This window comes from Rhineura floridana, chromosome 1 (assembly GCF_030035675.1).
Source record: "Rhineura floridana isolate rRhiFlo1 chromosome 1, rRhiFlo1.hap2, whole genome shotgun sequence".
Classification (NCBI taxonomy): Eukaryota; Metazoa; Chordata; class Lepidosauria; order Squamata; family Rhineuridae; genus Rhineura; species Rhineura floridana.
The window spans coordinates 164,443,443-164,456,685 of NC_084480.1; positions in this window are offsets into that span (position 1 = coordinate 164,443,443).

A 13,243-nucleotide genomic window follows, 5' to 3' on the forward strand; every position below is an offset into this window, starting at 1 on the left:
AAGAGAGGGTCAGATTGTTCCCTGAAACTCCAAGGCCAATTTGGTGTATGTTTTGACTGGGCTGAGAGATGGAATGCCATCCCTTCACTCCCATGCAGTTGGGGGCAAGGGGGCTCAGTGTCCAGTTTCTATAGTGCACTAATGGATTTTGCAGAAGCTGAAACATCTCTTGCTCTTGCTCTCACTTGGCACTGTTTTTCAATTCCTTGGAATCATGCAAGAAACCTTAAATCATGTTTTTTGGGTCTTCATGGCCTGCCTCCCTCTTTTTCCCTTTGATCCCTGGACAACAAGAATGAGCCCCAGCCAGGCTTTTTTTAAATCTTTATGCCTTGGGGAGCTCGAGCATTCCAGTTCTTTCCTGCTTACTTGCTAAGATCTAAGTATCTTACTTGGACATAGATGTCTGCACAATCAGCAGGTTTCCTTCTATGTGGTTTACTGCTTCTGGTTCAATAGCATCCAGCTTGTTTGTATCTTATTGAGTGCTCCTTTAAGATGCACCAATACTAGGTTTTCTGTGTACTTTTCATAAACATATACTTATGTAGGTATGTATCATATACCTCTTGCCTTTTTTCTAAACTAAAAAGCATAAAGCTTATAAAGAATGTGCTTCAGCTCCCTGATAATGGTTGTCATTGTATTCCCAGCTCTATATGATCCTTTTTGAGATGGCGTCACCAGAACTGTACACAGTATTCCAAGCATGGCTTCGCCATCAGTAAAAGGGCATTGCAATATTGGCAGTTTAATTTTCAAACCCTTTCTCCATCATCCAGAGCATGGCATTTGCCTTTTTCAAAGCCGCTACACACCCGAGAACTCTTCACCGGCTAGTCACTGCCAGTTTGGGGTCCACAGATGTATGTATGAAATTAGGACCTTTTTTTGCTTCAATGCACACCAGTCATTTTAAAGTGGAACTGCATTTGCCAAATACTGTCATTCACCCAATTTGGGTGATCTACTTTGGTTTTCACTACTTTGAATAATTTGGTGACATCTGCAGATTTTGCCATATCAATGCTCAGTACTCTATTCTAAGTCTAAGGGTAGAATTTCTGAAAAAGACAAAAAAACTCTGATCCCAGTACAGATATTTGGGAAAACCTACCATTGTCAGAACTGCTCATTTATTCCCACACTTTGCTTTCTGCTCGTTATCCAATTATTGAGCCATAAGAGAACTTATCCTCTATCGTGGGGGTCACTAAACTTTTTGGGCCAGTGGGCACATTTCAGATTTTGTGAGAGTGCTTGGGGCACCAATCACAAAACAGTTGGATGACATAACACAATATGGCTGCCATGAAGGGCATGTCTTAACACAAGATTAGAGTACAGTCATGGTGAAGCTTTTCCCATAATTGTGTTTCCACACTAAAAAGGCTTAATCTGTTGAATTTCTACCTGCCATACAGCTGTTAAAGGCACAAGAGCCTTGTTTTTCCCCAATGCTAACCCTAAGCCAAACACTAGGTTGCCATCCTGTACCCACTTATCTGGGAGAAAGCTCCATTAAACACAAAGGCTTACTTCTGAGTAGGCATGTATACCATTGTATTGTAAGTTAACTACAGCATATAATGAATGAGTGCCTGGTCTTTAGCTCCTGCATAGCAGGAGACATGCCTAAGCCTCTTTGCAAAGGTTTTACATTTGCCCTTTGGGGTGATGGGGATTCTTTAACATCCATCCACACTTATTGTGTAGTAGTATTTTCAAAAAACAACCTGTAGGGATTACCTGATCTCAGAAGACACTGCCACAGAAAAGATGCATCCCAGTTGCTAGCAGAAGGGTAAACTAGGGAGAGTCCAAGGACTAGAAAACAAGTCTGAAGCTGGAAAAGTGCACTTAAGGAGAGGGGACATTAACAGCTCATTAGGACCCACTGCCTGGTATCCAGAAAACTCACTTATTCATCACAGCTCTGATTTCACTTATTTTTAAAAAACACTAACAGCCAAGAGCAGCCAGCCTGGCTCATTTCACATCAGAGTTATTTCCATTCTTTCCCACAATTAAATTGTAATTCTCAAATTTTCAACTCATGAAATCCAAGATTCAAATTACAGCATAAAATGTTATCTCATATATTAACAAAGACATTTTGCAGTTCATTTGCCCTATGTGACTAACTGTCCCTCCATTGCCCCTTCTAATTCCTATGTCATCAGTATCCATGCTTTCTCCCCTATAAATCCTGATCATATTCTGCATCATAAAATTCTGGTAAGTATCTCAAGGTTTTACTTTTCCTCATGATCATTTCATTAAAATATGATGCACTCATTTGATTCCAGAGTAGGGTTGCCAGGTCAGAAGCATCCCAAACCCTGAGATTTGGGGGTTGGGCCCTAGTGATGTCATGGGGCGGGCCCGAGTGATGCCACGGGGGTGGACCTGAGTGATGTCATTAAACATGATACATTAAGCATCAACCACAGTTGCTTGGAGAATACAATTCAAACTAAACCATTTTTCTGATTGAAAATTAAGATAGAAATCTTGGCTAAAAGATGGAGCCTGGGTAGGGAACACTTAATCTAGCCTACTTGCTTCTGGCAAACAGAATTTAAGTGCCCTCAGGCCAGTCACCAAAAGGCCACTGTAGGAAGAAAGGAGCCTAGTGTTGTGGATATGTAAGATAGGAGCACTCAGAAGTAAAGATGGATGGCCCTGAAGGCTGCAATTCTAAACACACTTAGTAAGGGACTAAGCCCCATAGAACTCAACAGGACTTACGTCTGAGTAGATATGGTTAGGATTGTGCTGTTGGTAAAGCTTGACTGGGGATCCTCTGCAAAGAAAACCAAATTTAGGGGATGGCAGACATCAGCAGTGGGCCTGTCTGCATGTTAAGGCCCTGGCATCTGCCCAAGGATGCCAGGTCCTCATGACAGTTCTGCTTGGTGGTAATAGACTAATATCTATGGGACAGAAGTGGGAGTGTAAGTAGAATAGGGTTGCCAGGTCAGAGGTATCCCAAACCCTGAGATTTCAAGGGCGGGCCCTAGTGATGTCATTAAACATTAAACTTCAACCACAGTTGCTTGGAGCATACCACTCAAACAAAAAAAAATATCTGATTGGAAATTAAGATCGAAATCTTAGCTAAATGAGGATTTAAATTTAATCTAGCCTACTTGCTTCTGGCAAGAAGGGTTTAAGTGCCCTCAGGCCAGCTCATTCACCAGAAGGCCATTGTAGGAAGAAAGGAGCCTAGTGTTGTGGAGATGTTAGATGGGAGCATTCGGGAGTAAAGATGGATGCCCCTGAATGTTGCAATTCTGAACACACATACTAAGGGTCTAAGCCCCATAGAACTCAACAGGACTTACGTCTGAGTATGTATTGTTAGGATTGTGCTGTTGGTAAGGCTTGACTAGGGATCCTCTGCAAAGATATCCATATTCAAGCAGGGTTGGCAACCCCCTGCCTGGAATGTCCTGCCCCTATATTTTAACATGCCTGCTCCAAACTTCTTTACAGCTTTGACCCTTCATTTCAGAAAGAGGTTTGAGAAACGAATAAAAGAAGATTCTTTACCCTTTTCTGTGGGCTGCTATAAACTCACTTTGACAGCCAACCCAATTCCAGTGAGTAATAATTGACCGAGAGAAAATACACATGATTGGTCTACCCTCATAGGCAGCAGCTTGGGAACAACAATTGCAGCCACACTTCCAAATATGTGAATTCTCTTTTATCACCATTGGGCAAGAAACAAACTGTCATGCAACCAACAAGGTGCATCATCATTGGTTTAAGGGGGTTGAGCTGAGTGCATGGAATGACTATTGCTGCTTCTATGGATGTAAGGGTTAAAGATAAATGAAATGCAAATAAATGCAAAAAAGACAGCAATTTCCTAAATGCCAACCACAACAAGATTCCTGAGTAAGGCAGAAAACTCAGCATCCCACACCCAGTCAGGATTCCTAAGCAAAAACCAAAACTAAAAAAATCCTGGCAGCCAGTCAGCCAAGGTCACAGAAATCCCCATGGAGCACAACCTGACCCAGGGGCTGCAGACAGTGCAGAATGCTGTGGCATGATTGCTGACATGAGTGAGACCTTATCGGCACATCATAACTCTGCTCCGAACTCTGCACTGGTTGCCAATTTGCTACTAGGCCAAGTTCAAGGTGTGCTTTCCATGTTACGGGTTCCACATAGTACTTGCTCTGCACTTGTAAGAAATCAGTCCTTTAGTGTGACAGCACCTATGCTTTGGAACTCCCTATTGACATTAGGCAGACACCTTCATTGTACTGTTTTCAGCACCTGCTAAAATCATTTTTGTTTAGGCAAGCCCATCCAGGCATGTAGAAGCTATTATGTTTTTGGTTTTTTTTATTTTGAATGTTTTTAAATACCTGTCTTTAACTGTTTTTGTCAATAATGTTATTGTTTTAATTCCTTCTGTAAACCGGTTTGAGATTTTTTTTACAATAAAGCGGTATATAAATCTTGTAAATAAAATACATAAATAAACGTTGGAGTCACTTTGGCCCTTGGGTCTCTTTCCACTTTTAGGAACAAAGGAATCTGCCCTATACTGACTCAGGCCATTTGGTACCATCTAGCTCAGTACTGATCATATGGACTAGCATTGGCTCTCCTGGATTCCAGGCAATAGTCTTTTCCAGAAGTTGAATTTTGGACCTTTGCATGCAAAGCATATGCCCTACGACTCAGCTACAACCCTTCCTGTTTAAAAAAGTATCTTTTAAAAGCTTTTCAATTCACTAATGAATGGACATCATGCCTAGGGCAGATCCACACCATTCATTTAAAGCATATTCAACACACATTTGAAGCACATGAATCCCACCACAGAATCATGGGAACTGTAGTTTGTTAAGGGAGGTGAAAACTATAACTGTGAAGGGGAAACTACACTTCCCCGGATTCTTTAGGGGAAGTCATGCGCTTTAAATGCGAGTTGGATGTGCTTTAAATGTATTGTGTGAATCTTGTTCATAAACTTTACCTGCATATAAATCATTTTAATTATTTTTTTTCAAAATGGAAATGAGCTATAAAGTGTACTGGGTCACCATGGGCTACTCACCATCTCTCAGCCTCTCTGGATTAAAACAACAGAAGGGAACCATGACCACCCCAAGGAAGAAGGGCACACTTACAATGTAGAGGAAATAATCTACAACCATAGTGTGAAATCAAATACTTATTCGGACACAGTATGAAGAAATATTTATACAGTGCCTTGCAAAAGTAATCAGACCCCTGACCAATGCTTTCATATTATTGAATTACAAATTCTATGTTGTAATTTTGTTCTGGATGATACTTTGTTCTGAAACACTGAAACTCAAAATCAATTATTGTAAGGTGACATTGGTTTTATGTTGGGAAATGTTTGTAAGAAACATAAAAAACAAACATGTTGCTTGAATAAGTATGTAACCCCCCCACAATAATATTTGGTAGAGCTACCTTTTGCTGCATTAACAGCAATAGGTATGTACCAGCTTTGCACACAATGTTGGGGGGATTTTTACCCATTCTTCTTGGCAAATTTGCTCCAGGTTGTTCAAGTTGGTTGAATGTTGCTTGTGGACCACAGTGTTCAAAGAGAGCACAGATTCTCAATGGGATTGAGACAGAGCTTGGAAGATTACTTTTAAAAAGTAATAAATTACAGTTACAGTTACATGGCCCCCCAAAAGTAGTAATTACCATTACAATTACAATTGCTCTGAAAGTAACTGATTACTTTACTTTTCCTCCAAAGCAATCACTACAATTACATTTTAGTTACTTTAAAAAAATGCCTACAAGGTGCTGGCCTTGGCTGCCGCACATCTAAGTAGCCTAAAACAACATTAAAAATAAGCACACACACACAGAGGGTAGTAGAATAATTTTTTTTATCCATAAGATTAACAGAATGGCATAACAGAATGTCACATCCTCTCACCCCACCCCCAACAATGATACCCCAACACACATATTTTTGTATATATATATTGCCTCCAGCTCTTTTCTCCTTCCACTCCTGTCAATTTTTAAACAATTGTTTTCTCTATGCTGTCTCACTCTCCACCTCCTCCCTTGTTGCCTCTTAAGCACCCATAGAGCATGAAGGAAGAACAACGCTGCACAGAAGCCCAGTTTGAGGCACATGATTTTCATCCACAAGTCAGAGGAGCAGATGACTTCCCCTGCTCCCCCCCAAGTAATGCACAAAAGTAATGCTGGAAACATTACAATTACTCCTCAAAAGTAATGAAGTTACCCACTTGTTACTCAAAAAGTAATAAATTACAAGTAATTTGTTACTTGTAACTAGTTACTTCCAAGCACTGGGTTGATATCAGGACTTTGACTGGACCACTGTAGGATATTCACCTTTTTGTTCTTGAGCCACTCCAATGTTGCTTTGGCCTTGTGCTGGGATCATTGTCCTGCCCAAAAGTGAATTTCCTCTCAAGCTTCAGTTTTTTAGTGGACTGAAGCAGGCTCTCTTGCCGTATTTCCCTGTATTTTGCTCCATCCATTCTTCCTACAACTTTAACAAGATGCCCAGTCCCTGCTGATGAGAAGCATCCACACACCATGATCCTGCCACCACCATAACTGTTGGGATGATGTGTCTTGAGGCATGGGCAGTATTAGGTTTGTGCCACACGTAACACTTTGACTTCTAGTCAAAATGCTCTATCTTGGTCTCATCTGACCACAAAACCTTTTCCCACATTGCAGCTGGGGCACTCTCATGTTTTCTGACAAACTCCAGACACACTTTCAGATGGTACTTTTTGAGTAACGGCTTCTTTCTTGCCACCCTCCCGTACAGGCCAGTGTTATACAGAACTCTTGATATGGCTGGTGCACCATTACTCCACTCCCAGCCACTGAACTCTGTGGCTGCTTCAAAGTGATTGTTGTCCTCTCTGTGGCTTCTCTCACAAGTCTCCATCTTGTTCAAGCACTACATTTTGAGGGATGGCCTTTTCTTGGCAGTGGCTGGGTGATGTGATGTGATGCAGCTTCCACTTCCTGATTATTGATCCAACTGTGCTCACTGGGATATCCAAACACTTGGATATTATTTTGTATCCTTTGATCCACAGCCTGACCATTGTTCCTTCAACAGTGGGGTTTTTATCCTGACAATATGGGAGCAACTTTAATGGTTCACAGGTGGAGGCCAATAGTAAGGTAACTGTGTCCTCAATAGGGCAATTTCTTTCATCTGTGTAAACTGGGAGCTTCCACAGGGGTTGAATAGTTATGCAAGCAACATGTTTCAGTTTTTTATGTTTCTTACAAACATTTCCCAACACAAAACCAATGTCACCTTACAATAATTGATTTTGAGTTTCAGTGTTTCAAAATATCATACAGAACAAAATTACAATGTACCATTTGTAATTCAGTAACATGAGAGCATTGGTCAGGGGTTTGATTACTTTTGCAAGGCAACTGTATAAGCATGGCTGTCAAAGATGTTTGTTATTTACACAATCTGTAAAGATATTTATAGTGCAATCGTATGTTTGTTTACTCAGAAGCAAGTCCCAATGTATTCATTGGGGCTTACTCAAACAGGGAAGTGTGCAGAGAATTACAACCTCAAGTGATGAGCTTCATTCATCCAATCCAAAATTCAGAATCATGCCACTTTAAGCTGTTTTGCAACTTGTTTTTATGGTTACTGGATTTTAAAGAGATTTCTTATTGTGAGCTGTCTCGGTTTCCAATCACCAACCCTACCTCACAGGGGTGTTGGAAAGACTCCATATACACACACACACTGCAGATGTAAAAATACACCCCATATAATAGTTTATTGTTAAACTAGTTGGTCACTGCTGATTTTTTTTAAAAATCAGCATTAGTTCATAGATAATGAAGCCTGTGATACTTAAATAAGCCCTGCCTGATTGCTTTAAAAAATAAGATTGGAGGGGGAGAGATTTACGACGCAAACACAAGTCTTTCCTATGTTCACTCAAAAGTCCCATTTATTTACAGCACAATGTCTACTCAAAAGTAAGTCCTACTGAATTCAATAGGGTTTACTCTAGGTATGTGGGACTAGCATTGCAGCTTTACTTCCAGAAAAGCGAGTATTGGATTAAAGCTTCATATTGGGAAGGTTTTCAAACCCTCCCCTCTTTAACAGTCCAGGAAAATTTAAACTTTTTTGACTCCTGCACACAAGAGAGAAAAACACTGAAAGCTATATGCTTCCTCAGTTCAGATTTTTATATAAGCAGGTAAAAACAACCATTTTCTGGCATTGCAGTGGGGTCTAGGCATTGTCTGGAGCAAAACAAATCACAACCCTGACTTCACTTATTGACTACAAACCTGATAGGGTGGGGTTAGAGCAACCAGCTACAAGCAGTTTTAACAGAAGTTGTGGAGGGGTGCAGCTGATGTTTCGGTGTATATCTCAGGAACCAGACCACCTAGGAACTTAATTTTTTTTTAAACTTAAAGCTGGGAGTCTGCAGAGTAAGGCAACTCACCCAGAGACCAGGAGAGGATCCCCAAAAGTCAGAGTCTCCAGAGTTATTAGGCCTTGTGTCCAAAATGTGTTAAGGCATAATTTTTTCCATATTTTTGTTACTAGAGCTGCTCTCCATGCCATCCTTTCTCATACACATCCTAGAAGCCCAAACAGAAGAATTTGAAGGTCATTTTTAAAATCCCTTTGTATTGCAAAGGCTCCTTAGGCTAAGACTAAGGGTTAATTATCATATTAATCCTTTTTTACATTTTCCTCCCAAAATAATGTATTAGGTATGACCATGCTATAAAAACATTAAGTTCTGTCTTCACACATTTCCAGCAATTGTTCTAAGTTCTGAACACAAGACTGGTTTCGGGAATGCACTTCATGTTTTGTATAAGTGTGGTTGTGCGTACAACACAGTTTGTTAACAATGTTTTTGCCCCTTTTTTAATATCAAGGAATTTCTCTTACACACTGTGTTTCCCAGGATATTTGGATCCCATCTTATTGAAGTGATGTCTTAAATGATGTTGGGTGTGATTTGTTGCATACTGTTGTATCCCAATTAGACCTGAGCTGATGCTACTGCAGGTTGTGTGGGATCTTTTTTGGTTTTGTAAAGAAAGTTCACATTGCAAGATCTGTATTTTGAATGTTTGACGAGACAGATTATGCGGTCTTGTTCCTCCTCATTCACTCCTGCAGTGCATTTAAGCTTGCTAGAATCCTTCTGGTTCCACCACAACAGCTTCCATTCTGATGCTGGGCAGACCCAAGTCACCCTTTGTTGTGATTCTGCTTTCACTAAAGAATGGAATTTCCAACAATCACACTTAAGGAAACATCTAGAACAGCAGATCCAAAGTTCCCAAGACTCTCTCTATGTGCGGTAGTTCTCTGCTGGTCACTTGCACATTGTGGGTCCTTTGAGATACACATGTATTTCACATTGCTCTAATGCAGCTGGCAAGTGAGGACTGGTTTTCATAAGTGTAAATAATTACAGCGCATAATTATAGGCATGGCTGTCAGGCTGGAAAACTGTATTATTTTACTTTCATTTCCTGAATTTAGCAGGGGACAAGGCAGCTGTGGCTTCTCATGCCCCTTTCTCCTGTCGTTCATCTTAATTCCCCATCTGCTGTAACAATGTTTGTCACATAGCAAGTTAGGAAGGGGCAGAATGGATCAGGGAAGGAAACAGGCATGAGAAGCCAGGGCTACTTCACCTCCCACTGCACCAGAGAATTTATAAGGACAACACACTTACCTTGGTTGCAACTTGGCAGCTCCAGTAATAAGGCCATAGGCTCAATGTAGCTTGGATAGCAATTGCTCTCCCCTGGAAGCCCTGGGAACTGCAGGTGAGGGGGTCTGGGGATCTCTAACAGAAGTGCCAAGCAACTCTGTGCAACCAGAATTTTGAGCATCTTTTGGGAGAAGCCATGACAGTTAATTCTGCTATTATAAAAATAACAGATTTGTAGTGCGGATAGGTCCACAGTGAAAAGCTCACACTGCAATTTCCTCCTACCCTGTCTCTGGTGTACATGTTGCACATGTATTCTTTCCTAAAGCTCCAGTTTCTGGAGTCATGAAAGTTTATCAATTAAAGATACATATCTATATAGTAAAATAATTTTCTGGAATCTTTTTATAGAAAAGCTGAAAGACAGATACAACTTAAAGACTTGATTTCCAGTTTTCTAAAAGTTTAACCTCTGAAGCTGGCAGCATTGGTGGCAAAACTTTGGGAATTAGTTTAGAGTTTGGATACAATGTCCCCAAATTAAACTATGAGGTTTGGATTTTTTTCTGGATTTTTTTTTTTTTACCATTCTGTAAAATGATTAGGCCAGGATCCAAAGTGTGATGTTGGGTATGCCCAAGGGCTGTGGCCTCTCCTGCAGGATTTTTTGTTTTGCTGTATCACAAACTGCTTTTGAAAGTTCCCTCAGATTCACAGGTGATTTTTCACGCAATGGGGTTGGGTGCTGTTTAAACAAACCCATAAGTTCAAATCCCCTGAGGCATTTAGTTGTGCTGTTCTTTGGATTTGGGCCCCCATTTAGATGATGTTGTAGGTTAATCTTCTTGCTTGTAATGATAGTATTTGTCTTTTGGTTGTTCTCCATTCCTCTCTATGCAAAACACATTTGCCTGAGATGTTCTGCGTTATCACTGCAAGTAATTGGTCCCTCTTCTCTATAGTGAACACAGGATAGTCATATTCCTTCCTTAGCAACTACAAATTTTAGTCTGCTTAATATTAGTTTCTAACTATAGCACTCATTCAAAAACAGCTCTGTATTTTGAAATTGAGACTTAAATGCCAGTGTAATTGTTCTTTATTTATTTTCTGCAAGGCCACACTGAACTGTGTTCCTGTAAAATGATCGATTTGTAAATAAGGATCTTTAAAACAAAGATACACCTTCTGCTTGTGAACGGATAGTGGAGGGTGGTCAATCCTGTTACTGAGTACATTACACAGCTTAATGGCCTTGGAGACCTCAGTTGATCTTCTCCTCTTGCACACTAATAACAGGAAACACTACTTTAATGGTGATAAGTAAGATCCAAGTAAATCAAAGAGATTACTCAAGCAGCTGGAACGAAAAACTACTCCTCACCACTACAATCTCTGAAAACCTTCAAGGAATGTAGGGGCATCTATAATGGGCTCAGATCCCCCGAGAAATGCTTGCCCAAACCCACTATTATGCCAGACATGCCTTTAGAGTAGCTATTTACACACTGCCAAAAAGAGGAAATGCATTGCCAAAAAAGAGCACAGCTTTGCAAATGCCAATTTGTATGTATAAATGCTAATTTAGAAATACTATAAGTTATATAGAAATACATCTCATCATGGTAGGGAAGAGTATGACCATGACGTGCATGCCTGCTCAGCCTGTTCTAGTCATAACTGCTGATGCGCAACCTTGAGACTCCTCCTCTTCTTATGCTTCTTTATTTTTGCACCAGACTTGGACTAGACAGGCATTCAAAAACAGAACTATTCTTCATAAAGTTGGACTCATAGGCACCCTACATGAGCCAGTACAAGGAGCTCAGGAAGACCACTTCACTCAGAAAGCTACCTCCACAAGGACTAGCGGAGCAAATGTGAGGGCTCCAGGAAGTCTCACCACCACTAACAGACACCATTGCACCTGATGTGGCTCAGCTGGTTCCAGATATGGGGAGCAGAGTCCAGACTCCATTCAGCAAATGTGTAGAGGCCGGCACCACCCCGATACACACCTCAGAGCAGGGCTAGTGTCACAAACAAAGTGATGCTGGCCAGTACACTTGCTTGGTGCAGACATTGCTAGGCTGCCCCCTCCCTGCTGGGCAGTCAAACTTTCTTGGGTCACGGCGCACTGTAAAACATATAAAAATTTTCTGGCACACTTCGTGTACAAAATTAAAAATATATTAATATATTTTAAACTATGAATAAAATAAACTATAGAAAACTATTACATACCCTATACAAATGGGTTTCTTCTCATTTTTAAAATATACTTTCATAATATTTGAGGCACACCTAGCCACCTCTTAGGGCGCACCAGTGTGCCTGGGCGCACCGTTTGAGAATCACTGACATACACACTGAGCAGGCAGGCCCAGAGTTCGGCTCAATTCCACAGTTACCATCACTAACTAGCAAGTGAGGGGGCACCATACAGAGGTTGCCCAGGGCCATCCCACAGCTAGAGCCAGGCTGACCACCCAGACCTTATTCTTGTTGAGCTGGTGGAGATAATGTAGCTCTTTCCCCCACACAGTGACCGGTTCATTCAGCTGCTAGGCAATGTGTTGAAAAGTGTGTTTTGAGGGCAGCTGGGAAGCAGAGAGAAGACATTCATGGGACATAAATTTAGTTTATTTAGGTGTTTTATTAAAGTGGAGAGCAGCTCCTGTGGTAATATGTGTGTTCTTAGCCGACAGTGCCTCAAGGTTCAGGGTGAATGCATTTGCACTCTAGTGCACATGGAAGCAAATGTATGTGTGTGAACCAAAACAAATGTCATCTGGCTTATACCTTCACTTATACCTGATCAGAAATGTTGCTAAACATGCATAAATTCTGTAACAAGTGCAAAAGATTGTGTATTAAATATTCTTAGGAAGTTATTGTGGTCAGTTTGCTATATTAGCTACTTCCTAAGAATATTTAAGTAACTCTGGGTGCAGCGGGCCAGGATACTGCAGAGTAAAACTATAGAGAAGGTGGGAAAAGTGCATTCAAGCAACATGTAATCATTCCTATTTATTCATTTATTACTTAATCTATTTGTATCTCACCTTTCCAACGAAATGCATGGGCAAAGTGGCTGAGGCTGCATGCTTACTAGACAGTAAATTCCATTAAGATCCACAGGACTTACTTCTCAGTAACAGGCTTATAATTTCAAGTCATTAAATATACAAAGAAATGTGACATCAAAACAGTAATATAACACTATTTAAAACATGATTTGTAAAATACATATAAAAATACCAAAAAGGCTTGTTCCACAAATGCCTGACAGAAAGGGATTCATTACAAGGAGCCAGCTATTACCAAGAAGGCCTGCTCCTTGTGGATGGATACCAGCATAATCTCAGCCAGAGAAGCATGCATCTGTTTTCATCAAGCTTGCTCAGAATTACGATTAATTGACACATGAGCCCAAAGTCCAGCTTAAGAAATCTGAGGAAGTGGGGTGAATCCTTTTTTAAAGTTATGGGAAT